Source organism: Oryctolagus cuniculus, chromosome 18 (genome assembly GCF_051225735.1).
Source record: "Oryctolagus cuniculus isolate XC-2025 breed Fujian yellow rabbit chromosome 18, ASM5122573v1, whole genome shotgun sequence".
NCBI classification, from domain to species: Eukaryota; Metazoa; Chordata; class Mammalia; order Lagomorpha; family Leporidae; genus Oryctolagus; species Oryctolagus cuniculus.
In genome coordinates, this window is record NC_142884.1 from 47,639,266 (window position 1) to 47,665,642 (window position 26,377).

General features: G+C 39.8%; 1 protein-coding gene and 1 pseudogene across 8 annotated transcripts in view; one reads left to right on the plus strand and one right to left on the minus strand.

Annotated features, from left to right (window-relative positions):
- The window catches only part of FTO (FTO alpha-ketoglutarate dependent dioxygenase), a 416,527-nt gene that overhangs the window by 79,414 nt on the left and 310,736 nt on the right, over positions 1 to 26,377 (plus strand). Inside the window, exon 1 of one of the 8 annotated variants that reach the window (XM_070061827.2) lies at positions 2,603 to 2,727. The gene's annotated coding sequence lies outside the window, so the exon portion shown is untranslated. 8 annotated transcript variants of the gene reach the window in all.
- LOC100340746 (small ribosomal subunit protein eS10 pseudogene) lies at positions 2,611 to 3,216 on the minus strand (annotated as a pseudogene).

Genomic DNA, 26,377 nt, shown 5'->3' on the forward strand with positions numbered 1-26,377 from the left:
CTCCCCAGATGCATACAACAGCCAGAACCGGAATCGGAATCTAGTTCTTCCTTCTAAGTGGTACTCAGATCGCAGTTACGTGAGACATCACTGCACCTGTGGAAAGCTAGTGGAGCTGGAACTGGGACTTGAACCCAAGCACTCTGATATAGAGTGCAGACTTCCTAACTAGGCTTCACTGCAGGACTCTTGATTTATAAGAATACAGAACTGTAGCTGCAGCTGGATTAGCAGGGTACCACTATTACAGCTGACATTTGATAACTACCAGGTTTATGGCTAGATCCTGGAATGTTGCTGTAGAAAACCCTAGTGGTTCCATCATTGTGTTGCCCTCAGAAAAAGTAAAAAATAGCAAAATGATGACCTCCATTTTACTTCTGCCTTCTAAATCTCACTTGCAGCCGTTGAATTGGTAGAGGTATTCAAATCCAGAACCCCATTTGCAAGGAGCTCAGGTGTACTTTTGATTCTTCTGTCCTCTGCACCATAGGTGGCACAATAATAAATTGGAAGGGCACTGAGTACCAATCTACCTTATCAACCTCTGTCCCCAGCGTGTTTAAGATAACACATCTTTACTTCCAAAAGCACAATAGCTACCATAGTAGTCCCCCAGTAGATGTGTTGTTAATGACATTGACTTTCTTATTTCTGCGTGCGGTCCTTCTTTCCCAGTCACCTTGTCTTGACATGCTGTTCAATTTCAGCTCTGTCCACCTCTCTGTAACTCTGATTCTTTTTCATTTCCATTGCTATCTCCTTGTTCAAATCCAGCTCATGTCTGCCTGGGCTTTTTCAGTAGTCTCTTGTTTGGACTCCTGGCTTCCAGTTTTGGTTTCTTTTAATTCAACTTTTCTATAAATACAGAACAACAAAAACAAAAACATGCTTCCATTGGGTTCCTGCCATTCTCAATAGCCCTTTGTGGCTCCTCATTACATTCAGGATAGAATCCAGGTTACTTAACTTGACTTTCAGGATCTTCCACAATCAAGGTACAATCTATCATTCTAGCCTCATCTTTCATTTTTCCCCTGGCGAAACTGAATTTTAGCCAAAAAAAACTAATCACCAGCATCTGAGTGTGTCTTGTCCTTTACTAACTTTTTAGCTCTGCTGCCTTTATTACCAGCTTTTAATTTTTTACTTTCATCTTTTCATAACCTCGATCTCTTTGGCACATGGTTTTTTTCCTCCTTTCGGCATAGTCCTTACAGCACTGTTTACTAAGACGTTTTAATTTTATTACCTGTATTGTTAGTTTTCTTTTTATGAATGCATATCCTCTTTGTCATTGCAGACAGTATAAATATTTGTTATGGATTGATTGATTTGTTGATTCTTCAGGGCTTAGACATCCACATGCTTGGGAGAAAGAGGATGCTGGGGTCCGTGTTGGTTCTGAAGCCATACTTTAGCTGTGTGATTTTTGCCCTTTTGATTTCTAATGAAAGGACAAATTAACTATTTGCTTGGAGCAAACTAATGCTGTGTTTTGTGGATTTAGTATTTGAAAAGGGCCCTGGGAGGGGAGACCCTGCCGTTGAGCTCCTTATCCCTGTTTGCCAGGCTGGATGAGCTCCCTGTCTATACCACTGCGGCGCAGTTTGCTTCATTGCGGTTGGGAAATAGCAATGGAATTTGTCTGTGGTTTCTTGCCAGAGAGGAGGAGGAAGAAAGGATTCTGAGTAAATCAGACATGCAAATTACCAAGGCCCATGGGCCTTAAGCAAATTACACAATAAAGTCCAAAGAAATTCAGTTTGTCTTCTTTCTTCTTGTTTTTGCTGGCTATGTGCGAGAAGACAGCCATTATATATATACATATATTTGCTTTAGGCCAGAGGTTCTCAAACTTTTGGCATCAGGATACTTTTATATTCCTAAAAATTGTCTTAGAATCCAAAAATCTTAAAAAAAAAAAAAACTACTGGAATTTACTGTATTAGGAACTAAAGCAGAAAAATAAAAACCAAAAAACTTTATTCATTTAAAAATAGTGAAAAAAATCCATTACATACTAACATTTTTTCTATGAAAAATGGCTATTCTCCAATATAAAAAGTTAGCAAGACGAGTGACGTTGTTTTATGTTTTCTGCAAATCTCTTTAATGTGTATTTTAATAGAAGCTGGATTCTTATACCTACTTTTGCATTTTGTCATTGTCTTTTTTTTTTTTTTTTCTGGCTACAAGTTTATTTTTTTATTTTTTTTTATTTATTTATTTATTTTTTTTTTTGACAGGCAGAGTGGACAGTGAGAGAGAGAGACAGAGAGAGAAAGGTCTTCCTTTGCCGTTGGTTCACCCTCCAATGGCCGCCGCTGCAGCCGGCGCACCGCGCTGATCCTGGCAGGAGCCAGGAGCCAGGTGCTTTTCCTGGTCTCCCATGGGGTGCAGGGCCCAAGCACCTGGGCCACCCTCCACTGCACTCCCTGGCCATAGCAGAGAGCTGGCCTGGAAGAGGGGCGACCGGGACAGAATCCGGCGCCCCAACCGGGACTAGAACCCGGTGTGCCGGCGCCGCAAGGTGGAGGATTAGCCTATTGAGCCACGGCGCCGGCCCCTGGCTACAAGTTTATTTAACACAAATAATCCCCTCCAACTTTACTGGGGCAGCTGACCATGTCCAGGACCAAATCCGCCTCTACACTGGAATTCAGTTGCTGACCCAGCCCCAGCCTCGGCCTTCTTGTCGGCACCAGGGGGCACAGCGCTTCCTCTGTAAGTGTCTTTGTCGGCTTCCCCTCTTGTGAGTCTTGCAAGCCACTCCCCCTCCAGACCCATGGGCCTAGGCCTGCCGGTCTCAGGTCGGCTGCGGTGCAGGGTGGCTGGCACGATCTCGGGGCAAGTGGAGGTAGTCCCGGGGATGTCTCCATGCGAACTGCTCCTTCACGTAGCCTCAAGACTTGAGCGACTGCGTGGCCTTCATGATGTGGAGGTTGGACACGTTCTTGTCTGCCAGCTCGTGCTTCGGCATATGCACGTCCTTTTTAGCTACCATCACCCCCTCCTTGAAGAGGCGTTCGTAAATGGCAATGCGATTCTTCTTGGGCATCAACATTTGGCGTTTGTAAGGGTTCGGAGCCGAGGCCGGAAAGGTGTCATTGTCTTTTATTGTTTTGCTTGAAGTATGTGAACAAAATCCAACCTCATACAGACACTAATGGAAAAGGGGACTATTTTAATTTCTTATTCGGCTACTAAATAGGAATATTCTTCTTTGATGTTATATCAAACTTCAATAAGCAATAATTTCTTTTTAAAATTATTTTTAATTGACATGATATATAAATATATGGATGAAACTCAATGTTATGATACATGTGGACATTGTGGAGTGATTTAATCAATCTAATTAACATGTCCGTTACTTGCATACCATCATTTTTTTGTGGTGAGAACACTTAAAATCTACCCATCTAGCAATTTTGAAATTCGCAATGCATTATTATTCACTGTCGTAGACCACTAGAACTAACTCCTGGTGACTGAAACTTTGTCCACTTTGACAAGCATTGAGCCATGTCCACATCTCCTCTGCCCCAGTCCCTGGTAACCATTATTCTACTCTCGATTTCACTGAGTTCTACTTTGTTAGATTCCAGATATAATCGAGATCATAGAGTTTTTGTCTTTCTGTGCCCAGTTTATCTCACCAGCAAAGTGTCCTCTAGAGTCATCTGTTGTGTTGTCACAAAAGGCAGGATTGCCTTCTTTTTAAAAGCTTAATAATATTCTGTTGTATATGAGTATATATATCACATTTTCATCAGCCAGGTAATAGTTTCTTAAGGATTAGTTGCAATGTAGAATCTTAAACTGTGTCAATTAACTTTTCCTAGGCTGTTATATTAAAGTCTGTTGATATTTTCTACACTTTGAATGAGTATCTTAGTCATGCAAAACATGTCATAACATATTTTGGTCACTTGGAAATTTATTGGATCACCAAGTTATGTATATCTTTGAAAAACGGATACATTATATTATACATTGTAAAAAAGACTCACTCTCACTATTGATTGTATCACAGAAATCTTTAACTACTGGGGAGTTGCCACTCTCAAGGTAGCAAAAAATTTTTTTAAATGTCTGATTTTTGCTTGAAAACTTGAATTTTATCATTGGCAGCCAATATAGTCAGTTGTTTTTCTTGAAGTGACAGGCTGACTTCATTAATTTTTGAGAAAAAGTCTGCCAGATACCAAGTCTCACTCACAAGAAAAATGTCAATCAGCCATTTTTTCAAGTAAAAATGATGTTTCATGGGGCTTTTCTTTGACACAACCATTTTACTTTGGTATTAATGAGAAGTGTTTTATGTATACTTCTAATTTTGTCACACAGAATAATAAAAGAACAGCTACTTAAGTTCAAGCTTTAATAAAACTAATAATCTTTACTACTTTGACACACTTAAGTGAAGCTTTCTTTTCCTTTTTCTCTTTTTACTGGAGTGCATGGTAAAATATACAGTGATGACTGAGTTGCTGAGATCTCTTCCACACTGTGGTGCCTATAGTTCACAACCATGTCTGCTTCAAAATTACCAAGAGTAAATTTTAAATATTCTCACCATAAAAAAATGTAAACATGCGAGTTGATGTTAACCTAGTTTGGTTTGCTCATTCTGCAGTGCACACATACATCATACCAAAACATCTTGCTCCCAGAATATACAGTTTTTGTTAATTAAAAATAAAAACTAAGAAAATAAACTTCTATTGCAAGTTTGCATCCCTGACTTGATTTGTGCCCAGACACCTGCAATTTCATTTGAACCCTCAAAGGAAATATCAACACACTGAGCAGAGCAACTAATAGTAGTATTATGAAAATCATATTGATTTTATTGATCACATCAATCCCTTGCCAAACTCCGGCGTTAGAATAGTTAGGAAAATTTGAATAGTTAAAAATTTCAAGAGTGGAATAGCAGTTTTGTGGGTTCTATCTTCAAGGCTCATTTCCTCTTTACCCTGGAACTTAGGCTGAGGGAGGCAATCTAGAGTAGAGAATTTCTCTCCTGTTCTGGGATTGCTTTTAACTGAGGGTTAGAATTCCTAGGATTTGATTTTTCTTTGAGTTTAAGAAAAGCACAAAAGAGATTTTTTTTTTTTGGACTGCCTTTGGTGATAATGTTTCGCTTAAATCAGTGTGATTGTGGTCTTATGTTGTTGTTCTTGTTGGAAAAATAATGAATGACCGGGCCTGCAGTGATCAGTTCTTTGTGAGGTGACTGTTACTGTTGTAGGACCCCCTTTTTGGGACATTTGTAAGGAAAGCTTTCTCTAAAAAGGAACCTATTTTGAGCAACTTGGAAAACTCCTTTCAGTCAGTTGGCCTCATTTACAAGCCTTTGATTGTTTCATTTGTTTGTTTGTTTGCTTGCTTACTTATTTATTTATACTTGGAAGGCAGTTTCTCTGCTTCTTGAATCCTTGTCAGATCTCCGAATAGCATCCTCCCTCCGCTGGTGTGGCTATAGCCTGGACTGGAGGCAGCAATTAACTCTCATGTAATAGAAGAATCCCAATTTTCCAGTTTCTTTTTTTAACTTCTTGTGTGGTTGGGGCACATCATTGAAACAATTATTACATTTACTCAGGAGTTTGTCTTTTCTATTAAAAAAAATTCCATCTAAGTGCCTTACGGTGAAGAGGAGGAGATTGTGTAACTGGAGTCTCCTCCTAACTGGTGTTTATTGTTCAAGAAGACTGATCCCTTTGTGTTGCGGCTTGGCACACAGAAACGGTTTTAATTTAACAGCCCAGCTCCTTTAATAGATCAATTCTCTATTGTGTTTTGAATTTGGTGCCCTCCCAGTTCGCTCTCTAAGCTATGGACTTCTTTGGAGAAATTGGGGCCGGGGTGTCAAAGAGCCTTAGCCTTTTTGCTCACGATTTATGGTCTTATCTCAAACTTCTGTTTAATTAACATTACATAGGGAAAGCATCTAACATTTGCAAATGCTGTGTGTTAGATGCTCTGCTGGGTGTTTTATCCATCCTCATCTAATCCTGGTGAAGGGTCTCAGATTCTGAGTCTGTGCCCTTTCTTCACTTCTGTGGCTGCCACCAGAGCCACACTACCAGTGTCTCTCACCTGAAGTGCTTTACCCATAAATTGGTCTCCCTGCTCCTCTCCCTCCCATGGTCCATTCTCCAGCCATTCATTGGACTCTTTTGAAAAATGCAAATCAGATTGTGTCACCTCTGTGCTCAAAGCTCTTCAATGACTCTCTGTAGCAGAATGAGACCCTCTTGCTCTGGCCTTCAAGTCTAACACGATATGGTCACTCCTCATCTGCCTCTCTCCCCTTGCTCACCCACTGTGCTACAGCCTTTCTGGCCTTTCTGTCCCTGGAAGCTACCAAGCTGATTCTTCCTCAGGGCCTGTGCCCCAGCTGTTCTTTCTGCTTGGAACACTTCTCATATCTTCACTCTGGTTCTGGTCTCTTGTGATTTGTGTCTTGTCTAAAATGACATCTGCCTGATATGACTTCCCTGACTAGCCAAACTACTACAACCCCCACCCCTCACTGTCAATATGTTTTATTTTCATTAAATCACTGGATGCAATGTCTAGTCAAGTTTTGCTTTTAGATGGTCTGTGTTTCAGTCATGGCTCTACCACTTAATTGTGTGACTTTGGGTGCATTATTTAACTTTTCATTTTTTTCCTCTATAAAATGGAAATGATGTATTTCCTTTGAACTTTCCTCGATAAAATGGAAATAATGGGGCTGGCACAGTGGCACAACGAGTTAAAGCCCTGGTGTGCAGCGCTGGCATCCCATATGGGTGCTGGTTTGAGTCCCAGCTGCTCCACTTCCTATCCAGCTCTCTGCTGTGGCCTGGGAAAGCAGTGGAGGATGGCCCAAGTCCTTGGGCACCCACATGGGAGACCTGGAAGAAGCTTCTGGCTTCGGATCCACTGAGCTTTAGCCATTGTAGCCATTTGGGGAGTGAACCAGAGGATAGAAGACTCTCTCTCTTTCCTTCTCCCTCCCTCCCTCCCTCCCTCCCTTCCTCTCTCTCTCTCTCTTCCTCCCTCTCCCTCTCCCTCTCTTTCTGTGCTACCTCTCTGTAACTCTTTCAAATAAATCAAATAAATCTTTAAAAAAAATGGAAATAATGAACTCCTCTGTTGTGAAAATTAAGTAAATTAATATTTATTATCTTATAAGTGTTAGCTATTATTTTACCGTATTAAATATTTTCATATTTTGTTGCTTATTAATTTAGCCATTCTTTTGTCTCTTTTACTAGAATACACACTTCGCAAAGGGAAGGAACTTTGTTCTGTTCACAGTTGTACCTAGATCTAGTTGCAACTAGAACAGTGGCACACTGTTGTCATTTACTGATTTTTGTGAAATATCATTATCCTTGTTTTAACAAATTGAGTCACTAGGTTTTGGAGAAAGAAAGTTACTTACCTGAGGTTACACTGCTACTAAATGGCAGTGGTTGTGGGATTCAAACTGAAACCTGGTTGAGAAGACCAAGTTGTTTCCATTGTGCCATAGTAATGAAGTAGACGTTTCTTTCCTTCAGATTCTCCCATGTTTGGCACATGGTTTTCAGGTTGCCTTTGTATGTGAATCCCAGTGTGACTCAAGAAATGGAAACAGCCATTTGTGTCATTGTGAAAGATCAAGGCCAAGAGTTAGGAATGTGGGATCTAGGTCTGCTCCCCGAAATCCAAGAAGACGCAGAAGAAAATATACCTGTACCCTGACTCCTGCCGTAAGGGTGTGAAGGATAATGACCTTAGAGGTGGACTGCCTGAGTTTTGAAAGGAAAGAATCCCTAAAATCATAAATGTTCTTTTTGCATCTATTCTGGTGGACAGAGGCAGATATTTAAAAATTAAACTATTGACTCCTGCGGCCTTTTGAAGTATTAGGCTTGAGTCTGTCTGTCACTGACAGCACGTGGTTATGGCCCATGGAGGCTTCGTTGACTCATTCTTTTCTGCAGGCTCCCCCACCCACCTGCCCCCTGTGAGTGAGTATAGCACAGAGGAGAAAATATCGGCCCTGGAGACTGGCAGATCAAGGCTCAGGCTTTTGCTGTGCTACCTCTTGGCTGTATCTTGGCAGATTACTTAACTTATTCAAACCTCTGTTGCCTTGTTTATGTAATGGGGAGTCATGTGACAATGAAATGAGAGAACTTGTCTGAATTATCTTGTAGTACTCCCCATTTGACCCTTTTCAGGATCTGATGAAAATTATGGACCCAACTCCTGAAAAGTTTCCATGTACCCTAAATTTTGCATTTAATTTTATGGGGTTCATGAAATATCTTAAACCTAGCTCAAGAATTTGTACTGGATCGAGGTCTTTATGGGAACAGCTTGTGTTTTTTTTTTTTTTTTTCCTATGATCTAGACTAGTGCTTGGCTTCTTGCAGTCTCTTAATAATGTTTATTGAATGAGGGGATTTGACTAATTTCTGGATTCCTTAATCACTTGGGGCCCTGTGTTTGATTTCCTTTGCCCCGGGCTGTGTGGCAGTGCCAGTTTCATAACCTTGTCTGGGCACGCTGGTAGCCATTGCGTTGTGGCCATAAATATCCGAGCCTGTGGTTTTGCCTTAGGTAAACTACAGTGGACTCATGAATGCTTGGAAAATATTTTCAGTTAATAATACCATGTAACTTTTGTCAGCCAGCAGTTGAGGAATGACACTTCAGAGAATTTGAGCACTACACTGAGCATGACCATCACGGCGTGTGAGCTTTTGCTGATGCATCCTTTCTAATAGAATATAAAATCTTAGGGCTAGAAAGCCTTCGGATCATTCGTTTCGTTTATTCCAGATTGATTAAGTAGTTAGTAGCAGAGTTCACGATAAGTAACTCCCTCGATCCCCTCTTTAACTCCCCCCGCCCTGCCCCCGAATCAGGTGAATGATTCCTCAGCTTTTCTAGTTTCAGTAACTTCCACTGAGTTCTGAGTTGCTTAAAAATCTTCCAGGCAAAACGCAATCATTTTATTGCCAAGTGACATGCATCACTGTTTGAAATTGGCTTATTTATTTATAAATGGTTCTTCCAGCCTCTTCCTCCATCCTCCCCAAATATAAACTCCATAAGAGCAGGACTGTCTGCCTTACTCAACTCAGTATTTGTAAAGCCTTGGACATAGTAGGTAGGTGATCATTTCTGCTGAATGAATGAATGAATGAATGAGGAGGAGTTTCCCTGGCAGTTGTGATAGTGTCAGAAAAGCTGGGATTTTATCCCACCATTGTCAGTAGTTCAGCAAGCACTGATTGAACCTACTGTGTATTGGACAGTGATCTAGGCACAGAAATGAATGAGATAGTGCTCACCCTCAAGGAATTACAGTCTTTTTTTTTTTTTTAAGATTTTATTTATTTATTTGAGAGGTAGAGTTAGAGACAGTGAGGGGGAGAGACAGAGAGAAAGGTCTTCCTTCCGTTGGTTCCCCAAATGGCCGCGATGGCCAGAGCTGTGCCAATCTGAAGCCAGGCGCCAGGTGCTTCTTCCTGGTCTCCCATGTGGGTGCAGGGGCCCAAGCACTTGGGCCATCTTCTACTGCTTTCCCAGGCCATAGCAGAGAGCTGGATCAGAAAAGGAGCAGCCGAGACTAGAACTGGCGCCCAAATGGGATGCTGGTGCCACAGGCAGAGCATTAACCCACTGTGCCACGGCGCCGGCCCTTATTTATTTGAAAGGCAGAACTACAGGGCATGGGGAGAGGTGGTGATGGAGAAAAGCTCTTCTGTCTGGTGGTTCACTCACCAAATGGCTGCAGCAGCCAAGCCTGGGCCAAGCTGAAGCCAGGAGCTTCTTTCGAGTCTCCCACATGGGTGCAGGGGCCCAAGAGGACTTGGGCTGTCCTCTACTTTCCCAGTCGCATCAGCAAGATCAGAAGCGGAGCAGCCCAGATGCCTGTGCTGCAGGTGGTGGCCTAACCCACTCTGCCACAATGCTGGCCTCAGGAGTTACAGTCTTAACACAAAAATCACAAATTCAAGAGTAGCAGAGTCAATTGGGCCTGCAGTAGTTTTCAAACTTTTAATCTGAATGCATGCTCCATTACTTCTTATGCCTTTTACCCACCTGCTTTGCTCATTTTACTGTCTGGTTTTAATGACTTTGGAATTCAGGTTTCAGGTGCTGTAGATCAGTGGTTGCTAAACCTGGTTGATCATCACTTCACCTTGGAGACGTCAGAAAAAAACTTAATGCGAATATTTAGATCCTACTCCTGGAGGTGATGAGTCAGTAGATCTTGGGTGGCCTTGGAGGCTGTAGTGAAAATGATAACTAAATAGACATTTGAAATGAGCAGCCAAATCTAGCCAGATATCTCTGTTTTATAGGTAAGGATTGAGTGTGAGTCCTTGGTCTTAGAACCTGGACCTGGGTGTGTATATTAACAACATCTCCCTGTTCCAGGGGGCTCTGCAAAGGCTATGTATGCTTGCTGCCTGTACACATACACTCTCAAGGTCAACTTCAAAGAAAGAATTTCTAAACTGCTCATATTCCCATTTGGCTCTCCCCTTGTATTTTTTTTTTTTTTTAAGATTTAGTTATTTATTTGAAAGAATTACTCAGAGAGAGAAGGAGAGAGAGAGAGAGAGAGAGAGAGGTAGAGAGGTCTTCCATCTGCTAGTTCATTCCCCAATTGGCTGCAATGACTGGAGCTGTGCCAATCTGAAGCCAGGAGTCAGGAGCTTCTTCTGGGTCTCCCAGGAGGGTGCAGGGGCCCAAGGACTTGGGCCATCTTCCACTGCTTTTCCAGACCATAGCAGAGAGCTGGATTGGAAGTGGAGCAGCTGGGCCATGAACCAGCGCCCACATGGGGTGCCAGCACTGCAGGTGGTAGCTTTACCCACTATGGCATAGTGCCGGCCCCTCTCCTTGTATCTTTTCACATATGGGGATTAGTTTTTTATTTGCACTCATCAGATGAATTGGATACCTGGTGACTTTTAAGAGTCAGGACTTTATATTGTGGAATAAGAGGGAAGATTTTGTGGTTTTCCAGGTGTCCTCGTCCCTGAGTTGTGGACTGATAGCCAAACATATCTCAGCAGACCTGAAAATAGGTGAACTGTCAAGGTGCTGGCAGTGATAGGCTCCTCTGGGTGGGACTCAGGGCATCCCACCAGCAAAAAGAGACTAGGCTTAAGTGATTCCACATTTGGGTTTTACTTATTGTAATTGCTGAAGTGCTAAATTGGGTGTGACAAATCTAACAGGTAATTGCCAAGTGGGTTTCATTACCAGTCATTGAATAGATAAATGATGTTCCTTATATTACAAAATAAGCCAAATGAACGACAAAAACTTAGACTATATTTGGAGTTAGAATTCACATATTCCAGATGTGTTCACATATATAAAAATGATTCAGTGTACCAGCTAACTTTACCTTGTTCCCCACTGTCAAGGTGATAACATGTAATGTGGAAGTGCAAAGGCTGCAGAAGTGGGGGTGGGGGAGATATGAGAAATTATAAAAGCAAAGTTTTTTTTTTCTTACAGGAGTGCTGTATATATATATATTTTTTTTAAGGATTCATTTATTTACTTGAGAGGCAGAGTTACAGACAGAGAGGGAGAGACAGAGAGAGAGGACTTCTATCCACTGGTTCACTCCCCAGATGGCTGCAATGGCCAGAGCTGAGCCAATCTGAAGCCAGGAGCCAATAGCTGCACCCACGTGGGTGCAGGGATGCAAGCACTTGGGTGATCTTCTACTGCTTTCCTAAGCCATCAGTAGGGAGCTGCATTGGAAGTGGAGTAGCTGGAACTAGAACCAGTGCTCATATGGGATGCCAGCACTGCAGGCAGATGCTTAATCTACTATACCATAGCACTGGCCCCAAATACTGCCTTTGAATGACACTCAGCCCTAAATATTAGTGTTAGAGCTAAGCTTTTTTTTTTTTTTTTACATTTTCATAGCTTATATGTTAGTTATATGTGTAAAACCACTCTAAATAGGTTTCATTCATTAGTAACTGAATTTAATGATTTTTTTAAAAGCATATTGAAGCACAATAAGAGCTAAGGATCACATCACTGTCTGGGGATGCAGGGACAAACAGAACAGAGCATCAGTGACACAGAGGGATATTTGCTTCTGGTTCATTACCCTATTCCAATATCTAGAACAATACCTTGTACACAGTAGATTTGAAATCATTCTGCTATGGGAGACAGACAAAAATAAGTACAAATAATTAAACAGGATAAATGGCAGATAGTGTCTAGTATAAGGACACTGATTTTGATAGAATGGCTGAGATTGGGTCAGTCTGGGAATGAACTGATGAGAAGGAGAGTTGTGCAAAGCTGGGAGGGAAAGTGGTATTCAAACTGAAGAAAAGCTTGCATGAATGAGAGAATGGTGAGGGACACAGAGACTTGCTACTTTTAAGAAAGATAGTCATGATAGAGAGTGTCGATTTTATGGTACATGCAGTAGGAGGTCGTTAATAAGGCAGAAAGTTTTGAGCAAGAGAATGACACACTTTTCTCTACTTTTTTTTTTTTTTTTTTTTTAATGATTGTTCTGATTGTGGTAGAGACCACTGGCAGGGGACAAGAGAAAAACCAGGGGTAGGCTTCTAGGAGTGTCGTTGTTCAGATGTGATAGTAGCTTGCACCCAGAGGTAGCAGTGGAGATGGGGAGAAGTCAATGGATTTGGTATTTTGGAATATTAAAAGTTGTTTGGTCACCTTAGATGGTTGCATTAAGAAGGCATACACACACACACACACACACACACACTTTTTTCATGACGAACCCTCTCTAAAATGTTTGTTGTCTTGTAAGATTATTGGGCGCAAATGAGAAAGCGATTCTTTTTGAATGTGGAGAGCAGAGAGCGAGCTGTTGTCTGCGCTGCTCAGGGTGGTTCACTGCTGTGGTTCTGTGGCTCCAGGCATTTTTGACAGCATTGATTAGGGAGGAGGGCAGCGCACTATATGTAGCTTTTGGCAGATCAGAGCATAATGAAAATAAAATCAGAAAATTCAGCTCTGGCTCTTGAATGAAATAGATTCAGAAGAGATTATCCCAAATCTAGTCTGTGAGATAATGTGTTTCTTATAAACACAAACATTAGTTATGCATTTGGAATTTCTAAATTATTCTAGATTCCTTTTGACTGCTGTGAATTCAGTGATCCATTTGGATAGTCTCTGTTACTATGAAGTTTTAATAGCTAACAGTCAAAAACAGATTGGAAGAACATAAAAGTGAACCGAAATGCTAATCACTGCTACTCTGAAACCATTAACTTTAAGCCGGTTATTCCTGAACTACTGTTGGAACATAAGATGGCAGAGAGGTTAAGTGTGACTTGAGTACTTGCTATTTAGAAACCTCTTCCTTATGGTAAACAAATGCCTTCAGTTTCTAGAGCAGAGACATTTGCTTTATAACCTGCATCACCTGTGGCCAAAGGGAAGCAGTCAGGGGAAGATGGGGGTCATATTGGGTGAGACAAAGCAGACTGAACAGGGGTTCCTCCTGATGGAAGATACAACTAATATTTGCTCACTTATTTTGATTTGGGTAAACAAAATCACCCTGGAAAAGACCACAGATAGGCATCATCTGTTACCACTCATTTTACAGATAAGGAAATTAAGAATTTGCCTGATATTAAGCACTAGGTATACATTTTCACTTGTTGCCCAAGTTAAATGGTCAAGTAGAATTTTTTTAAGGTCTTATTTTATGTGTCAGGTTGTGGAGGAACTGTTTTCAGGAGAAACCCAATTGTTCATTTTAGGCTGACTTGCAGGTAGTTTTAGCAGATTAAATTCAAGCCCTAAGGTTGAACAGAATGGGGGTTGACATTGGTAAGAATGGGAGATTAATGCTATGTTGGCAGGTGAGATTTTTTTTCTGACCTCCTCCTCTTTATCTCAACTGCAAGTCTGTTATATTTAATCATATAAGCATCTTTCATCTTAGACTTATACAGCGTCTCCCTGGCAAACTAGGTACTCAAATGAAATCATAGTTGAATCAAGCTAATAAATATAAGAGGGAGGGCCAGTGAGTCTAGACTCCATGGTGAGTGATAGAGGTTCAGGCCAGGCAAGGCCACTTGGATTATTTGTTGCTTCTGGTTTATGGAAGAGCAGACCCAGAGATGTGTGGTGCAGATGCCATGTAATTCTAGTGCTGGCCCCTTCTCTTCCTGTCTCACTCAAGTGTCCTTTCTTCACTCACCCATACATTGTGAGCATTCAGAAATGGCATGCTTTTGTTTAGAGTAGCAGGATTGGTGTGAAGATGAACAAAACACAAAGCAGGCCATGTTTCTTTTCTGTGAAGTGATGGCTGTCAACATTTACAAAGTGTGTATCCTGAATTGAGTTAAAGTCACAGATTCCTGAATTTGGGAAATCATGATAAGTCTTCAGGTTCAAAGGTTTGTAAATTATTTCTCTTGCAGCTTTCTACTTTCTCTACTCTTAACCTCCTGTTTTCTTGTTAACCTCTTTGGCTATGTGCTATTCTGTTTTTAATAAAAAAAAAACTGACCCTAACTCTATCTCCACTACCCTGTTTTGTTGGAAAATACGCCTAGCTGTTGTTTGTTCTTTTTCCTTCCAGGTCTATTATGCCTTTTTAGGGTCATGGGGGCAGTTACCTGCCTCCTCCCCCATTGGGAGCATGGAGGCCTTGGGCATATGTCTCTTACTTGTACTTAACAAGTGCTCTATGCTCTATCAGTCAGTATGTAAATACATTGTATTTTCCCATTCATGCACTAAGAACCAGGTGTTTGAATAAACTAATTAGATGCCAAATATTATTTTGGAAATGAAATATTTTAGTTTAAGACAGCAGCATATTTTTTTAAAAAGATTTGTTTGTTTATTTGAAAGTCAGAGTTACACAGAGTGAGAAGGAGAGGCAGAGAGAGAGAGAGGTCTTCCATCCAATGGTTCACTCCCCAGTTGGCCACAATGGCCGGAACTGCGCCGATCCTAAGCTAGGAGCCAGGAGCTTCCTCTGGGTCTCCCATGTGGGTGCAGGGGCCCAAGGACTTGGGCTATCTTCTGCTGCTTTCCCAGGCCATAGCAGAGAGCTGGATCAGAAGTGGAGCAGCCAGGTCTTGCACCGGCGTCCATATGGGATGCTGGCACTGCAGACAATGGCTTTACCCACTATACCACAGCGCCAGCCCCAGCAGCACATTTGAAAGCTGAAATATATTGCAAAGTGATGAAAAAAAAAAAAAAAAGCTTTTAAAAATCTCCTATAGGAGTCTGTGTTTTGGCGTACCAGATTAAGCCACTGCTTGCAATGGCTTATACATCACATATTGAAGTACCGGTTTGCAGCCCAGCAGGCTGCTTCCAATCCATTTCCATGCTAATGTGCCTGGGAAAGCAGCAGAGGATGGCCTAGGTGCTTGAGCCCCTGCCAGCTTCATGGGAGACCTAAATGGATTTCCTGGCTTCGGCTTGGCCCTAAGCTCTGGCTGCTGTGACCATTTCGAGAGTGAATCAGCAGATGAAAGATCTCTTTCTGCTTCTCCTTGTCACATTGCCTTTCAGATAAATAAAACCTTAAAAAAAAATCTCCTATAGCTATGTATCTGAAAATTATTTCATGGAGCCTATCATGATTACCTACCTGTATATGTTCATCTATGTACAGATAGTCATTAAGATACCCTCTGAGTCAAGAACTTTGTGTACTAGGTTACAGCCTAAATTGAATTTGATGGATGAGAGAGATACCCTGAAAATGGAACCATTGGCATAACCTTGGTATAATATCACTAGCAAGCAGAGCTGTAATGAACTGCAACATGAGCTCAGATCAGCAGAGTTTTAAGAGAACACAGGCAAAAGCCACCTCCCACCCCCACCCCAAGACACTGGGTTATTCTCCAAAAGCAACAACTACTACTTGTCTTTTCAGAGAGTTGTCATGAAGCTCTAAGACGTTTTGTGGTTTACACTTAATGTGAGTAGGATTCCTCTGCACCCTCAGCCTAGAAAAACTTTATAGTTCTTTTGGAATTTGATGAAAGTTTCCTAACTTTGAAGCTAGAGGACACTCTCATTTCTGATTAGGCAACTGTTCACATTTCTGCTGCTCTAATTTCGTGATGCCAAAAAAATCCTACATGGTCACTGTGTTTTGGAGAGCAGTATGTGGCCTCAGACACTTAAGATCCTTCTAGTTTAGAAATCCTGTCAGTTACATGTGAGCTTTCTCAAACTCTTTGATTTCTTCCAATTTTCCACGTTCTTTCCTTTTCCTTTTGACCTTCACTCACTGTTCATAGTGTTTGGAACACTTTCTTTTTTAAATTGTGGTAGAGTAGCAAGTAACATAAAATTTGCCATTTTAACCATTAACAGTTTTTTTTTATTAACAATAATTGTAAATATTTATGGGCTGCAGTGTAATGTATCAATACTTGTATACAGTGTGTACTGATCAAACAGGGTGATCAACATTTTTGCCTTCTTTGACATTAACTTACGATTGGAGGCTTGGAGTTTTCTTCTGTTATCAGGTCAACATCATTATGTACATTCACCTTGCTGTGAAATCATCACCTCTAGCCATTTCCAGAACTTTTTTATCACTTTGCACTGAACTGTGTCCATTACACAATAAATCCCAATTCCCACCTTCCCCTACATTGCCTGTATGTTGGACTGTTCTAGGTATCTCATATAAGTGGAATCATACTTTTTATTCTTTTGTCACTGCCTTATTTTACTTTGCATTTTAGCTTCAGGGTTCATCGGTGATTTATTGGTGTAGCGTATGTCAGAATTTATATCCATACTTCCATTGAGGGACCCTTGGGTTACTTCCACTTTTCGACTATTGTGAATAATGCCTCTATAAAAACAGATGTGAAAATACCTCTTTGGGTGTCTGTTTTTAATTTTCTTGAGTATAAACTCAAAAATAGAATTGCCAGATCGTAGGCTTGTTCCATTTTTATTTTATTTTATTGTGAAGTGGCCTGTACCATTTTACATTTCCACCACGGTGTACAGGGGTTAGAGTTTCTCCATGTTCTTTCCAATATTTGTTTCTGTTTTGCTTGCAGTTTTTTGATAGTAGCTACCCCAATGGGTGTGAGGTGGTATTTCTGAATATTTGTGACGACCTTTCCTTTGCTTTGTTGTTCAGTTCTTGACTGAGATGTGACTTCTGGGACGCCTTTCCCGAGAGCTAGCTGTCCCAGGTTAGGCCCTGAAGCATCAATCTTGGTTTCTTGTATCATAGACCTTCCCACATTTGATTGCAATTTGCTGGTTTAATGTCCGACACTTCTATCATGTGTTGAGTTCCATGAGTGAGTGTAGGTGCTATGTCTGTCTTGATGACTGTTGTTCTCTTGGCACCTGGCTATCAGCAGAGAGAATGTCTGGATTGTGCACCTTCAGGTTTAAATAAACATCCCTATCGTGTAGCCTGGGCTTTGTAGACAAGATATGTGAATTCATTTCTTAGCTTTGACATTTACCAGCTTTGCAGTCTTAAACCAGGAATTTTATGTTTAAATCTTGGTTTTCACTTCTGTGAAATGGGAATAATTATATCTGCCTCACCCTTGCCAGAATTCTTGTAAGGATTAAGAGTTAGCGGAGCTGAAAATTTACTGAATCCTACAGTCAGTAAATGTGAAGGAAATGAAGGAGAAGGAGCAAGGGACTAGAACTCAGACTTTTTAGTCTGGCTGGTGATGACGTTAACTGAAGATTGAAAAGCAGGAGAGACCGGTTTAAGAAAGTCAGGAAAGGAAAATGTTGACTTTGATTTTGATCTTATTGAATCTCAGGTTCTGGTGGGGACTTTCATGTTGTAATATCCTGGAGACAGTTTTAAATATAGGTTTGGGCTAGAGATGAGGATTTGAGAGTTATCTGTAATGAACTCATTTTAAGAAGATGAGATTGCCTAAAGGAACAATGTTTTTAGAGTGAGAGAGGAGGAAGGCAAGGCAATGTCTGCTATTAAAGGCAGAGGAGGAAGAAAAGTTGGAAATGGAGAATGAGAAGGGAGCCTAGGCTGGAGCAATAAAAAAGGAGGGGAGGTTATAGAAACCACAGGAAGAGAGGATTTTGAGAACAAGATGCAGGTAGCTATGCTTAGCTCTGAGAAGGTGATGCTGGGTTTTAGCAGGTGGAATTCGTCACTGGCCTTGGTAAGAATTGAGAATGGAAGTGTAGAACCAGATGGTAGTACATATCAGGGCAAAAAGAGTCAGTAGGAATCCTGGGTATTTATATTAAACTGCTCCGCAGGAAGTTTGGTAGGAAAAGAAAGGATGCAGATGGAGAAACTGAGGCAATGGAGGTTAAGTACCTTGCTCAAGGTCACACACTTACTAAGTGGCAGTGGCAGGATTTGAACTGATAAGGTCTAGTTCTGGAGTCTGGGCTTTTCATCATTATTTAGGCTATGTCCTCCCACCTTTGTCCTTGTGTTTGGAGCCTACTTAAGCAGACATTTAACATTTACAGTTAAAATCTGAGAAATGCAGGGGCAAGCTTGGTCCTCTGGTTATTATGTTTTGCACTTACAGAATCATGAAGTTACATATGTGATGGTTGCAGGCCTTGGCATATTTGCAGAATGATAACTTTATTTGACTTCTTGTTCACTTTTTATGAGAAAAGCTAGCAATGGTAATTTTTGATTAGTGTATAATTAGAAGAAGGAACTTGAGAACATAAAATGCACATATGAAATAAAGGTAAGTACCTGATGATGGAGTTGCAGAGTTGGAGGCAATGCTTCTGTGAAGAAATTATGATAACAAAGAGTGTGTACTGACTTGCCAGAATCCTAGGAATGAATAAATGAAAACAAACTGAAAAAATCTACTTTGTATTATAGACCTCTAAAATAGTTATTAAGTAAATGTTATTCTTTCAGGCATTCTGGTTGAAATTTTCACTGCTACTAGAAGAAACCTTATAGCTTGATATAGTTGTGCAAGCAGCTAAGGAATTTTTGTTGTTACTGTTAAAGTAACACATCGTGTCTTGTGTAATTCAGTTGTGTGGTTACACACGGGGGAGTATTTACTGATTATGCAGCACTTACTTTGGACACAGCAGAGAGCCAGAGAAGGACAGTAGAGTGCAAAGGATTAGTAAATGACCAGTCATGGAGGTCACTCACTGCTGACTTTACTGTGTCATGGTGTGCATCTGTTTACCCACGGCACATTGTTTGATCAGTGCTTAATTTTTAAAGCTCTGTAAAATGCCAGAGAAATCAAAAATCTTGCTGATCTCAAGTGCAATTATTTACAGTTGGACTGCTAGCAGGAAAGTGCTAAGGTTGATCATACTGCTGCTAAGCTGCCAAGACTGGGGACTCTCAGGGAATTCTGTCCTCTGGCCTTGGAGTACACTTCCAATGTATAAGATTTCAAGATGGAAAGTACCCTGAAATATGATTGAGAGAATTTGTCTTTTTTCATTTGAGCAAGTGTGGCCAAGAGGAGGAGTTTCTCCTCTTGGAAATGTCAAGGGGTGTATTATTAGGTCCTTGGGGCTAGATAGGCAGAATGGCAATGATGGAGCTTCAATGAAGTTCATAATCTCTCTTTTATGGTTTGGAATGGTGTTGCCTTTAGTCTTATTTTCGCTTACAAAACTATTTGATTGTGAGGAGGAACCTTGGGTAGAATTACTTGGAACTGGTTTAAAGAAAATAGAGTTTGTTATCGTGAATGGGATCAAAAGAAGATAGAATTGTTAAATGCATTTATTTTGGGTCAAAAAATTTTGGAAATCTATACAGCTTTTTCAAAATATACATTTTTGAAAATGTGAATTTTTTGAAAATTTCTCATATTGGAAATTTCACTTAATTATTAATTTAAAATAGTACTTTCTTGTTTACAAACCAAATATGAAACTGAAACTCTAGATAATAACTAATGAGAACACAAGGAAGAAGAATGTAAACTATGATGATCCAGTATTAGGGACTCAAAAGGGGATGTCCTACTGGTATCAGTGATTCCTGAGAAGAATAAGGAAATAGGATATATTTGAGAACTAGCTTAGATGAAGTGAACGTACACAAGGAGGTTTCCATGTGTGTATGGAGGAGCGGAGTTTAGCCTGCTGGTTAAGATGCCCACATCTCCCATTGGAGGACCTGGATTTGATTCCTGGCTCTAGCTCCTGGCTGCAGCTTCCTGGCAATGCAGACCCTGGGAGACAGTAGTGATGACTCAAGTGGTTGGGTTCTTGCCACCCATATGGGAAATCTGTGTTGTGCTCCCAGCCCCTGGCTCCAGTCACTGGCAATTGTGGGTGAATGAGAAGTGAACCAGTGTATGGGAGCGCTGTCTCTATCTTTCTTTCTCTCTCTGTATCTGTGCTCCTCAAATAAATTAAATTTTTTTAAGTTCATGGAAAATACACATTATCTTTTAATACCATTTCTCCACAAACTTTTTGAATCTCCTCCTATATTGAGAAAATACAAGTTACTTAAATTGCATCTAGAAGATGTAAAAATATAAAGCAGTGAAAGTTTTATATATTGATCCAGCAACCTTGCTAAACTATTTTATTAGTTATAGAAGCTGTGTAAAAATGAATTCTGTAGGATTTTCTATAGCGATGCTTATGTCATATGCAAATAACAACATTTTCACCTATTTGAAGTTTATTCTCAATTTGTAGACCTTTTGTTTCTTTTTCTTGCCTAATTGTACTGTCGAGTAATTTTAGTACAGTCTTGAATAGTAGTGATGGAAGATAGCCTTGCTTTTTTACTGACGTTAATGTGAAGTTTATGCAACACTGGGTAATGTTAGCCATAGAATTTTTATACAGATGTTTGTCAGGATGAAGAAGTTTCTTTTTTTGCCATCTGTGTTTATCAGGGTTGACCTGGGCCTGGAGTATTTTCTAATACTCTTACTACATCTTTTCAGTTTTTTTTTCTTCTTTCTCTTAGTCTGTTGTTATGATGAACTATGTTAATTTTCAAATGTTAAATAAAACTGCCATTCCTTAGGTAACATTGGTTATAATATATTACCCTTTTTAGAAGTTTTGTTGGATTAAATTGCTAACATTTTGTCAAAACTTCCTCTTTCCTTTTTTTTTTTTAAAGATTTATTTATTTTGAAAGTCAAAGTTAGAGGGGGGGGGAGAGAGAGAGAGAGAGAGAGAGAGAGAGAGAGAGAGAGAGAATCTTCCATCCGTTGGTTTACTCCCCAGATGGCCACAATGCCCAGTACTGAGCCAGGCCAAAGCTGGGAGCCAGGAGCTTCATCTGGGTCTCCCATTTAGGCACAGGGGCCCGAGGACTTGGGACATTTTTCCGCTGCTTCCCCAGGCACATTAGCAGTGAGCTGAATCAGAAGTGAGGCAGCCAGGACACCAACAGGTGCCCACATGGGATGCTGGCATCACAGGTCGTGGCTTTACCCACTATGCCACAATGCCCCAGTCCCTATTTTATCAAAACTTTCTGCATCATATATATGAGGGATATTGGTCTGTAGTTTTCTTACAACTTTTCTGCTTGTTTTTGGGATTAAAATGACATTACTTTTCTGATTGAATTTGTAGAATTGGTGTTATTTCTTTTATAAAGCTTGGAAGAATTAATCAGTGAAGACTTTTGAGTTTGGAGTTTTCTTTGTGGGAAGTTTTTAAGATATAGATTTGATTTCATTAATAGATATGAGACTGTTCAGCACTTCTACTTTAGTGAACCTTGTTAATTTGTGTCTCTCCAAGAATTTGTCTATTTTGTTCATGTTCTAGAACTTAATTAGCATAAAGTTCATAATATCCTTTTATTATCCTTTTAATTGGTATATTGCAATTTCTGTTTTTTATTTTCCCCTTACCAGTCTGGCTAGAGACTTTTAATTTTCTTTTCTCAAAATTCTAGCTTTTGACATCATTGATTTTCTTACTTCCCTGTTTTATATTGCCTTGATTTCTGCTGTGATCTTATTTTGTTTCTTCTACTTACTTTGAGTTTTGTTTGTTCTTCTTTTCCAGTTTGTCCAAGTGGAAGCTTAGGTAATTGATGTACCCCCCCCCCCCTTTAAATAATTATTTTATTTTAATGTGGTATAAAAGAGACAGAGAAAGCAAGAACACGTGTTCTAGAGCTCAAGAGAAACAGAAAATGCTCTCCAGGAGGATGAAACTCCATTCGGCTCTCCATTGTAGGTGGCAGGGACCCAAGTACTTGAGCCATCACATGCTGCCTCCCCAGGTGCACATTAGCAGGAAGCTGGATTGGAACTGGAGGAGCCTCTATTTGAACCAGGCACTTGGATGTAGGATATGAGCATTGTAAGCAGCAGGTTAACCATTGCACCAGTCACCACCAGTTTTCTTTTTTTAACGCAACCATTTAGTATCATAATTTTCTTTGTACATCTTATTTTATATGTGTACTACAAGTTTTTGAAATGTTGTATTTTCATTTTTATTTGTGTAAAAGTACTTCCAGTTTCCCTTTTCTTCTTTGATCAATGGATTATTGATTATTTAGTAAGGAATTCGTTTTCAAATATTTGGGGAATTTTTTAGTTACATAGGTATTTCTACAAGTTTATATATAATTGAATTAAAATATTATTTTGGTTGAAAGACTTTTTTTTTTTTTTTTTTTTTTTTAAACTTTTATTTAATGCATATAATTTTCCAAAGTACGACTTATGGATTACAATGGCTTCCCCCCCATACCGTCCCTCCCACCCACAACCCTCCCCTTTCCCACTCCCTCTCCCCTTCCATTCACATCAAGATTCATTTTCGATTATCTTAATATACAGAAGATCAGCTTAGTATACATTAAGTATGGATTTCAACAGTTTGCTCCCACACAGAAACATAAAGTGAAAAATAATAGATGATTTTTTTAAATGATGATGAAATCAGAGCAGACCTATTGTCATGTTTAATCCCAGTGAGAGTCAAGTTGGGAATTGATAATTTCTTTCTTTTTTTTTTTTTTTTCCAGAGGATCAGTTTAGTATGCATTAAGTAAGGATTTCAACAGTTTGCACCCCCATAGAAACACAAAGTGAAATATATTGTTTGAGTACTCGTTATAGCATTAAATCTCAATGTACAGCACATTAAGGATAGAGATCCTACATGAGGAGTAAGTGCACAGTGACTCCTGTTGTTGACTTTACCAATTGACACTCCTGTCTATGGCATCAGTAATCTGCCTATGCTCCAGTCATGAGTTTCCAAGGCTATGGAAGCCCTCTGAGTTCTCCGACTCTTATCTTGTTTAGACAAGGTCATAGTCAAAGTGGAGGTTCTCTCCTCCCTTCAGAGAAAGGTACCTCCTTCTTTGATGACCTGTTCTTTCCACTGGGATCTCACTCGCAGAGATCTTTTGCCAGAGTGTCTTGGCTGGTTGAAAGACTTTTTAATACAATGAAAATGTGTACTATGAGAAAACTATGCATAAATATGTCAAAAAATTTTTGCATCAAAACAAACTTAAGCTTTAACTTCCATTTTTAATGAACTTTTTGAGGTATCTTTGGATGTCTGCTACTGATTTTTAATTTAATTCCATTTTGTTAGAGAACTTTTTAGAGTACTTTGTTTCTTTTCAAACATAATTGGAGCCCCAGATATGGCTGTTTATTAAAATTTTTGACTATAGCTGTAGAATTATCTATTTCTCTTTGCTTGTTCAGCTTTTGTCATGTGTATTTTGAAGATATATTGTTAGGAAAATATATATTTATTGAGGATAATATGTTCTGTTGATGAGTTGACTCCTATATCATTAGAAATAACTTTATCACTTGTAATATTCTTTGTTCTTAATCCTATTTTGTCTAGTATTGTTTTAGTCAGTTCAGCTTTCTTTTGATTAGTATTACTGGCTAAATGATTTATTTACTCTTTTACTTTGTTAGTCCTTTTGTTGCTGTTGTGATAAGGTATGCAAAACATACCATTTACCATTTTAACAATTTTTAAATATAAAGTTCTTTCATGTACAGTATCCATTAAGTACATTCATATTGTGTTGATTCTTTTATTTTGAAACAATTTGTTGCTTTATATTGTGAATAATGTAAGTGAATTTCTTATGAATAGTGTATGGTTAAGTGTTGCATTTATTTATTTTTTTTTATTATTTTTTTTTTTGACAGGCAGAGTGGACAGTGAGAGAGAGAGACAGAGAGAAAGGTCTTCCTTTGCCGTTGGTTCACCCTCCAATGGCCGCCGCGGCCGGCGCGCTGCGGCCGGTGCACCGCGCTGATCCGATGGCAGGAGCCAGGAGCCAGGTGCTTTTCCTGGTCTCCCATGGGGTGCAGGGCCCAAGCACCTGGGCCATCCTCCACTGCACTCCCTGGCCACAGCAGAGAGCTGGCCTGGAAGAGGGGCAACTGGGACAGAATCCGGCGCCCCAACCGGGACTAGAACCCGGTGTGCCGGCGCCGCTAGGCGGAGGATTATCCTAGTGAGCCGTGGCACCGGCCAAGTGTTGCATTTAAAAAATCAAATCTAATAGTCTCTGTCTTTTAACTGAGTCATTTTGATTGATTGTTTTTACCATTTTACTATATACTCTTTATTCTCTTTTTTCTCTATTTCTGGATTCTTAAGATTTTCTTTTATGATTCCATTTTATTTGTTGACTTATTACCTATAACTCTTTGTTTTGTTATATTATTATTTTTTTTTTTTTTTGACAGGCAGAGTGGACAGTGAGAGAGTGAGAGAGAGAGACAGAGAGAAAGGTCTTCCTTTGCCGTTGGTTCACCCTCCAATGGCCGCCGTAGCCAGCGCACCACGCAGATCCGATGGCAGGAGCCAGGTACTTATCCTGGTCCCCCATGGGGTGCAGGGCCCAAGCACTTGGGCCATCCTCCACTGCACTCCCTGGCCACAGCAGAGAGCTGGTCTGGAAGAGGGGCAACCAGGAGAGAATCCGGTGCCCCAACCGGGACTAGAACCCGGTGTGCCGGCGCCACAAGGCAGAGGATTAGCCTAGTGAGCTGCGGCGCCGGCCATATTATGGTTGTTTTAATGTTTGTAGTATTTGTCTTTATTTTAACCCAGTGTTCCTTGAAGTAGCATTATCGCCCCTTACATATAGCACAAGAATCCTACAGCATACTTCCATTTCTTCTTGCCTTCTTAATATTGTTGTCCTACATTTTACTGTTACATATTTTATAACCTCTATAATAAAATACTTTCACTTTAAATAGTCAAAGATAAATATACTTTATCTTTGATAAAGATGTAAATGATAAAAGAGTTAAATACCTTGTATTTTCTATGTAGTTACTATTTCTGATGGCCTGCATTCCTTTATGTAAATTCAGATTTGTATGTAGTGTCATTTTCTTTCTGCTTGAAGGTCTTCCTTTATCTCATGGTGAAGGTCTGCTGGTATTGAATTCTTTCTGCTCTTATGTATCTGAAAGTGTTTATTTTGCCATTGTTTTTGTAAGATATTATGGTATTTCCCACCACTTTCTGGCGATGTTCACAGGATTTCATGTTATTCTCATGGTTTGTTCTTGAGTAGATAGTATGTCTTTCTTCTCTGACTGCTTTCAAAACATTCTGTTTTTCATTGTTTTTAAAAAAGTTGATTGTGATGTGATTTGGTGTTATTTCCATCAGTTTTTTTTGTTTGGGATTCTTTGAACATCTTGAATCTGTGAACTTCCTTTTTTAATTTTATCAAATTTGGAAAGCAATGGCCCCTGTTTTATCTTTCTCTTATTCTCTCCCCTCTTCTTTGGTGACTCCATTTATCTTATTAAACTGTTTAAAGTCATCCTACAACTCACTGATGCTCTGTTAGTTTTGTCCTGTCATTTTTCTTTTTCATTTGGATAACTTCTCTCCCTTGCTGTCTTTGGATTCATTCATTCTTCTTCTTTTTCTTTTTTTAAGTGATAACAAATCTTTGAATCCTGTGCAGTGTGTCTTTCATCTCAGACACTGAGCTTTTCCTTCCTAAAAGCTTGATTTAATATTGTTCTTCTGTTTGTTTGCTTACCATGATTGGTCTTTCTCCAAGTTTTGGAATTTACAAACTACAAAAATTATTATAGTCACTGTTTTAATGTGCTGCTCTATCGATTCTGTTAACTGTGCCATTTGGGGCCTTATTGCTTTTTCTCTTCATTATCAGTCATACTGTCTTGCTTTGTAGTTCAGTTTTTACTTTCCAAGACTTGTAGATTGACAAACACGAATTTTAATATTTGAGTGCTGGATTTTGTTCTTTATCCTTTAAATATTCCTGAACTTTGTTAGGAAATTGATTTAAGTTACTTGGCAACAGTTTGGTCCTTTCAGATCTTGCTTTTAAGCTTTGATA